This window comes from Cygnus olor, chromosome 1, assembly GCF_009769625.2.
Source record: "Cygnus olor isolate bCygOlo1 chromosome 1, bCygOlo1.pri.v2, whole genome shotgun sequence".
NCBI classification, from domain to species: Eukaryota; Metazoa; Chordata; class Aves; order Anseriformes; family Anatidae; genus Cygnus; species Cygnus olor.
The window spans coordinates 32315753-32324639 of NC_049169.1; positions in this window are offsets into that span (position 1 = coordinate 32315753).

Genomic DNA, 8887 nt, shown 5'->3' on the forward strand with positions numbered 1-8887 from the left:
GAAGAACCTTTTCCTAATATCCTAAAATCCTGATAACCTAATATCCTAATGTAAGTTAATGATCCCACTCCAACAGCACTTGAAAGACACGTTGTCCAAGACACCTGTTCAAGTTTGCAGCAGGAAAGAAACTCAGAAAGTTGAGCAGCTCTCTGATACGTTGACGTGTTTGATTCATGTGTGTGACATTATATACAGGGATTACAAAAATCATCATGGATTAAAGTGGTATCTCTGGGTAGTCCAACAACCATCTTCTCTCAACTTTGGTATAAAAGACATTTTACTTTTATTTTTGTCAGAAGCTGCTATTGATAGATTTGCAGGTCATCAAGTAGACAGACAAAAACATTTCCCCAACTTTTCCTACCTGCCAACACTGAAAACCAGTTAGCAAATTTTCAGAGGTGACTATAAAGAACATGCTTACTATATAGCATTAAAAAAAAAACAACATCACAAGTAGAAAAAGTTTTGTGTACGAGTACCAGAGCCAGAAGATTAATTCCACTGTGAGCCAAAGTGAAGGGCTCCGAATTTCTTGATGGATATGGCACATTTCACAGAGGAAAAGTTTTCAGATGGAAATAGTCCAGACCTTAAGAAGACAGGGACTATATTCTGTTTTTGTAGGACTTCCTCACGAAGATTCTGAAAAAAATGGCTGCTGGGGATTAAACAGAAACAAAAATGGAGCTGCAGAACAGATTCTCTCAAGATTTCATTAGTTTACCTGTATTTCTCCCTGGTTTGGTCACTGCAGGTTTGAGTTTCTTCAAAGAGACAAGCTCTCACAAAGCCAACAGCCAGAAAAACATAAGTCTAGTCTAGCAGTAATTTTAGGTAGACAAGATATCTAGTTCTGTCTGCACTGACACCAAATGTGAAGTTTCTCTTAGATGTTTTCTTTAGGTGAGTTCAAGCTCAGCAGGCAGGTTACAGACAGTCCTGGGTAGAAATGACTTCTACACTTGAGCCCAAGCTGCCTTTGGGGTCACCATCCTTTGTAGAAACAGGGATATGCAATGCCATCAGGGAAATACTCACTGGCAGTACCTGATGGAAATGAAGGATTGGCCTTAGAGAGTTATAACACAGAAATACGAAATTCTTGCCTGCTGCTGCGGCCTCTTCAGGCACACCGTGAGCTTCAGGGGATGCTGGAGAGGCCATGGGGAAGGATCTGTGGCACTGCTTCTGAAGGGCATCTCCAAGGATGCTGCACACATCTGCTAACAGGCTGATCCCCCTGCCAGTCCCTTGGAGGTTTCTTTTGGTTGCGCTGGTAATATTTAACATCCACTGAATTCCTTTCTGCCCTCTGAATGCGAGGAAGGGGAAAGCCCAACATCCTGGAAGAAAATAGCAAACTAATTCCGGTACGCTCATGAGCACCAAAAGGCCCCTTGTCTGCCTGGTTCACAGCTCTTTTTATCACCCTTCATGGGATGAAACTATGGGCCCTCTGTGAACCCTACTATTTTGAGTGAAATTTGCCTACAAGCGCATAACGCTTTTTCTGTTGCATACAGAAAACATAACCGTGGCCACACAGAACGGCAAACTGTAACGCTGCGTGCCCTTTCTGGCTGGCAGTTGTTGGCAGAACAAAACTATTTGCAATCTTTTCCACAGCTGCAAAGTAGCTTTTGTGTATTCATTTCTCCAGGATGTAATGCTGTTCAAAATACAGAATTTTTAAATGATGGCATCTTTTGGACCATTTGTTCGACTGTCGAAGCATTCCATCAGTTGCCTAAGAAATAAGATGGTGTAGGCTTATGCACCTTTGCAGGAGCTAATTTTCAGACTGTTTCAATTTATTCTGTGTGCATACTGCTGGAGAAAGCATGCATGACATTTAAATGATTTCAAAAGGCATTAAGTTATGTGGCCATAACCTGCAGGATTGTGCACAAGCCAGAAAGGTTGGGATTTATTGAGAGAAAATTGAGGTCACAAATGTTTCTTGAAGCCTGGAATGCTTCAGTTTGGGACTAAGATTCACTGCCTTCCTATTACCCCAGAACTGTAACATTTGGGAACTCAAAGTGCCTGGCGTAGTGTGCAATGCAGCCTACAAATACCCTGTGTGAAAAAATAATCTCTCTAACATCAGTCTCTTTACTGCCATCCAGAGGCAATATAGAACCAATATTAATAATAATTACGTGTATGCACCACGCCAGAAGCAGAAAAAGTTAGAAGAATAAAATCAGCAAAGGACTTTCAGCCATCAGTAAAGCAGACAGAAATGATGGAAGGTGTTGCATGCACTGACTTTGCATCCCAACCACCAATAACTAAAATGACAATAATAAATTCTGAAATAAGATTAAAGGCTATGTGATGTTAAGACTTCACCAGCATAAATTTGGGATTTATACTAGTCTACATGACTGAGGGGAAAAAAAAGATTATGAAAAGTATTTCAAGCAAGTGCCAATAAGAGTTACAGGTCATTCCACATGGATCATTTTCTTTATATCTTATGTATTCCCATTCGTAATATCTGCATACTACCCCAACATAATTTTGTTGTTCAGTGTCCCCTCCAAAAGCTTAACTTGGAGAGAAAACTCCACTGAGCTGAATTTCTGCCAAAACAGAAGAAAGTTTTACAAAGCAGTAAGAAAGTGAAAATAGAGTTTTGCCTTGGAAACACCCTGGAGTGCCCACACGTTTGTAAGGGCGCTGCCGCTACTGCTTGATAGATGTCCACGTCAGCTGCACAACAGTAATGCTCAGTGTGCACACTCTTGGACCATGGCAGGTAGGAAAAGGTGATATTATCAGCTCGTTCACATCACACTTTTAACCATCTATTTTGAAAACCTGTGAATTTTCAAAAGTTTACATAATTCTCCATATTTATTGCCCCTTTTCATCTACATTGGAAATTTATTACATTTGTGCTTTCCAAGCATCCATCGGCTAAAATGCTGCCCAAAAGGACAGCAATAGATAGTTTATAAAAGTTTTATGCTTCTGCTTATGACACTAAACTCACTATTTGCTATTGAGTAACCTATGTGCAGAAACTGCTTCTGCAGGAGGACTGCAGCTCATCCCCACAGAGCGCCCAGCCCCAGCCCTGCCTCTGCTCTTACATCCAGCCAGCTGTTGCACTTGCTTTTTAATTCCTTTCACTCCAAAAGAATGACCAGAAATTTCTCTGTCCTTGCAAAAGAGCCTCCACATGGACATAAGAGAGGCTGAAAAGATGAAAATAGTCTTACGCAGACTTTGTGTACTGAGTCAGTTCAGCAACGATCAGTGTCACTGATCTTTCCACAAAATTTCATAAGCTTTGCTCCTCCTTTCTAACCTACTATGTGATATGGCATTAAAGAAGCTTTCTCTGAAGAAGCAGTTTCAAAGCACTAGGCTGACAATAAAAACAACTTGTGATATCATCAGTACCACTTGGGAGTTAAGTTAAGCATCACACGGATGTTCAAGTAAAGAATTGTTCAAGTAAATAATTGTCATTGTTAGCAAGAAGGTCAGTGTATTTTATTACACGTTTTGAAGTCATAGGTTAATAATCTGGACAAAAAAAAAATGTATCTTAAGGTTGAAATTAGAATCCATTATGATACTGTTATTTGCCATATTACTCTACTCCATTTCTAGTTTACAAGGACAGAGGAGTTGCAGAGCCCCAGGCTGATTTTGGTTATTGAGACAAATTTCTGCAGAGGTTGAACTGCTAGCAGCACCCAGGCCCACAGGTTTAAAACTATCCCATTCTGGCTAAATATGGCCCTGCTGTGAGTGCTGAGCAGACATCTCTTATGTTTGTAAGACTGTTTAAATTGCTGAAGTTAAATGCACACTTATATGCCGTGGGATTGTAGTCCATGGCAGTATTTTGCTTTCAGGTATGTGAGTGTAAAACATAGGAGTCAGTTATAATTTACAAATACACGTATAGAAAATCGTATGTACAAAATACATACATAGGAACCTGTTCTTCAAAACTTGTATGAACGTTACTTAGTTGTTCTGATAGGTTACAGAAGATATTACAGACACTGAAAGCTCAGAATTTAAATGGTTGACGTGATGCCCAATACATATATTAGCACTTTAAGCTACTGATCCTAAAAGCGTGTAGGGAAAGTATTTTTGTTCTACGTACTTCTCTTTCCCATGTTCCTTGTAGAAACAATATCAAGGTGTAAGAAATGCGTACGGCTATGATATTGATATAGTGTAAACCTGAGAAAACATAGAAACTAGTATTACTGAATATCTCTTTCAGGCCACTTTGTTGAGTCTTAGGAGTGCTAAGCGGGGGCAATCCTTCTTGTCTGATTACTACAGTGCTTTGTTACATGGAGATGAGTTAAGGAGTCTTTTGTAGTGTTAGCCTTTGTAATGTCTACCTCTCTGGGGTTCAGTAACACCTTTCAGATTTTCTGAAGACAGTTTTGATGCCTTAATTGCCATCTTTTTTTTTCTTTTTTTTTTTTTTCCCCTAGGCTAATTAACATCAGTTCTCAAAAATCTCCTGCAAGACATTGTAAAACATCACTTGTTAAAGAGATTGTGGGGCTTGCTCTTGACAAATGTGAAGTGACATTCTGCCAGTGTCTTTTGTAAGATCATATAAAGGAGCTGGTTCATCTACCAAAAAAAAAAAAAAAAAAAAAAAAAAAAAAGAAATCCCACCAGGAACCAGTGGAAAAGACAATACTCATCATACAGAGTCGCAGAGCTAAGTAAATGGTTCACACGTCTTGCTCACATGAGATGAAAGGGAATGAATCTGAATTCATTTTGCATTTGATCACAGACAAGGAATGCTCCAGATCAAAGTATGCCATAATAATGGAGACTAACTAAAGGCAACTAGATCCAAAAACATCTGTCAGGGGTTTGATGTCTAAAAATGGAAATCCTTTATATTAATGTATTATTACATAACCACATGAGAACCGAAAGGCTCTTGAAGTCTTATTTTGTTTTCATGCATTGTGGTTGAGAAAATTCAACGAACATAACCCCCCCAAATAAATCTAACACATTGGGAGAAAAGAGAGTGAAAGATAACAATGAGTCTTCAACCTCTGTTCTCTTCATGTATGATCAGGCAACATTTTAAAAAAGGCTAACTGGAGAAGTGCTGGTGACCTGAATTAAGCGTATCGGCAGCATAGGAAATGAGGTTGATGGTTGTAATCCAATTTTCAGTGGACAAGGGAGCACATCACAAAAACCTCCCCTACAATTAGCACTAATTGGCAACTTTTTTGGCAGTCTCTTTACAGAGGGCAGAAATTGAATGGACATGGAGATTAAACTGTTGTTTCACTCCTAGAAGTACTCTCTTCGAGCAACAGCTGAGATGTATTGGGAGGGCAACGTGGAAATAAATGCAGTGGTTTTGCCTGTGTTGTACCTGTCCCGGGGATGAGCAGACTCCATTCTTCAGGGTTGTCAAGGCAACATCAGTACAGGAATTAAGTTGCATTAGAAGAGTGAAAACAATCTTTTAACTCTTTAGCTGAAAAAGCTTAAATGGTAATAAATATTTGAAAGCATGGTGAAAAAAAATGTAAATAATTGAAAGCATAAGTGCAGAAGCTGAAGCTCTGCAGAAATGAACAAAAACGAGTTTGTCATTTTTGATGGGAGAGACACACATGTGCAGAAGACATCATCATTGCTTCCTTCCTTTTTCTTCTGGGATCATTTATTCACTGATGCAATGCTCTAGCAAAAGAGAGGTGCATCTTTTTGAGCAGTCTAGATGTACAGAAAGACTGATGCCTATTCCAAACCGTATGTAGGTTTCTGAATTTCAAACTGAGCTCAATCACATAGCTGGACCCATGTTGTTGACAGGAGGAGACATTTTGCTGCAGCTACCCTTGATGCTGAAAATCTTTTGGAAGCTCTCAGGCTTTAGAGCAGCTTTTGGCTCCACAGTAGCTGGGTTTGTACCAGCACAGAAGTGACCCTCACGTTTCTGGGTGAGTGAAGCTACAGCATGGCACAGACCTTGATCCAACATACTGCCATGTGGCTTGCAAAGAAAATCAGGGGGTAGAGCAGACTCCCATTCCTGACAGGTTAAATAATCTACTCACACTTGGCTGTAGCTCTCTATATGCTTGCTATTTCCAGGAAAATGTCATTCTTTTTCCCAGGCCTTACAGATCTCTGCAGTTTCAAGAAATGCTCATACTCTGCTTCTGTTGACAATAGTTTCTGTTCTGCTGACGTTATTTTGATTTATTCTAGGGGCTGGTCTCTTGTTTATTGCAGACCTAATGGAACCTAGATTGCTGTTCTCTTGGCCTAGTCTAGCATCACTAATTTCTGGAAAGAGAACTTATTATTTCCTGAGAGCTGTTTTATTTTCATGGGGATTTCTGAACTTCACAACTTTAGTGTCATTCAGTTTTGCAAGCTCAACAGTTCATCTCTGATATAATTTTCCTCTGTTTTTTTCTGCAGTTATTAACTGGTGACAGTATGCTCAGAGAAGGCCCCAAACAACCTACGTGCTTCTCCTGCAAGAGTTTATTGCCTTCAGAAAACATAGAACAGGTGAACCAGGGGGATTTCACTAGAATTTTTGTTTGTGGTTGTCATCTGTTAGTGCTACGTTGCATTTTAGTGGAATAAACCCTTCTGGAATGAGTTTAAAAGAAAGGGAGGTGATGGCTTGGCAGAACCGTTCTGTTGTCTCCTGCAAGTGGGAAGTACGCACAGCTCTTCTGAGGTGCTCACTCTTTGCAGTGTTTTGGTGTTCCCTTACATATCACAAAGTAAGAAATGTATGTAAGCATCACAATAGGCTACAATCAGTGAGACAGCAAGACAGCAAGTGCTATAAATAGCAACAGATTACACAGTGTTAACTTTTGCCAAATTGTGTGCCAAGATTTTGGTTATAAACTAAAGTCTGTGTGAGGGTTAGAGTAACAGAGAGCTATAACTTTAAAGACAGCAGATTTCACTGAACAGACCTTGTACATGAAGTAAGGCGCAACAGGGTTTGATCTACCCTGACAAAACCTCCCTTTTAACTTTTTTACACTCGGGTTTCTTTTAATTTTTATTTTATTATATTTTCACAGACAAGTTTTTTTTAATGGAAAACAGAGAAGAAAGGATTTTTCCCATATTCTTTATTTATGATTTTACCAAATTTTCAAAGAAAAAAGAAAAAGGGTACACAGCTGCCTACAATGAAATGGCAAAATATGCTGCCTGCAGTAATTATTTTCCATCCTTTACACCATAGTCTGCTTTCAAATACTGATCTGATTCTGCTGATGCGATTCACGTTCAGCATTCCCTTGCTTCATGTATTCTGTAGCTAGCTGAAATAATTAGGAATCAGTTCTTCACCCTGAGCAGATCTACCGAAATAAAGCAGATCGGAACTACTGGCAGAGAACAGCATTGCAGATAAGATGCATGGAACAATTTCCAAATTTTAAGCTCCATGTACGACTCAAATGCCAGTTTCTGTAAGTGGATATTTGTATTTCCTTGAATGAGTGATTTTTTATATACATGTTGTTTCAATTTAACAAAAGCTGTTAATTAAATTCTTTATTGTTCCATGGATGGGTATTATATATACTAGTACTCTGGGCAAGTATAAAAAAGTACTTTAATGAACACAGCTCTTTATGCTAACAACAGTTTCCAGACCTCTGGAATTTTGGGTCATTCTATTTGACCATGCTTACAGCATATTTTTAGTGTCTTCTGACAGTAAATTATACCATTTATTATTAAGAAGCAGGATGAGCTATTATGTAGAACAGATTTTTTTCTTAAATCAAAATGAATTTTTTTATTAAATTGCCAGACCTATTAAAAACATGAGCAAAATATATAAATAAATAAATAAATAAAATTTCCTATTCCTTTTATTTATTAAATTTAACTTGTTTCACACAGAGACCTACTCTGACCTCTGTGGCAGTAAGTTAATTCTCCTTATATAACAGTCCTGTAAGAGAACACAAGGATGAAATATTCTGGCTCCATAAATTCACCAGGGATTTTGTCATTTCAGCAAGGCCAGGATTCGACCTAAATTGTCTACTGGTACAGAGATTGTCTTGTTCTGTCAGAGAGGCTAAACTGAGGAATGGTGAGGCTTTGCATTCATTGAGCTCTCTTTGCATTTGGTCACCGGACTCCACGAGTCCTCCCTCCTGGAAGGGCAACCAGGGCTATCTGCACAGGGAAGGGTGAGACAGAGCTGAGGAAGCAGTTCTCACAACATGATAAAACAAAAACATCTACTTTTGCATAACATACCTCTTGGTGATCTTCAGGAGAGGATTTAGGGGAACTATGTTGTTGAGAAAGGGCTGACTGAAGAATGATACCGAATCTCCTGGTCATTTCTGACTGTCCCCAAGCTTAGCATCTTCCTGCCCGCTTTGTTCTGAGAAATTTCTTCTCTACTCCTTCTTTCTCTCCTCCAACTCCTTCATTTTATCCTCAGCTGCTCTTTCTGTCTCCTGCAGGATATTCCCAAACTCCCATACTCTAACACATGAGACTTTAGACTCTTTCTTCTACTGTCCAGGTTCAAAAAAATCTCTGATTCCAACCAATTCTCTGTTAATATTTCTATAAATGGGCAACTGTTCGGGCTTTTGCCTCCACATTGCTGTAATTCAGCAGATAATGTTTTAAAAGCAGCAGCCTGGTGAGCTAGATGCCAGAAGAAGCAATGTTGCCATTACCAGAGAGCATCCATAGGAGCTTTCAGCAATTCCTGCCAGCAAAACACAACGTTAGTTCAATACCTGTAGGTTTTGCTAAGGCATTTTCAAAGGCATATAAATAGCAAATAATTCAAATACTGAAACAACATCACATAGGGAAGAAATTAGGATGTTTT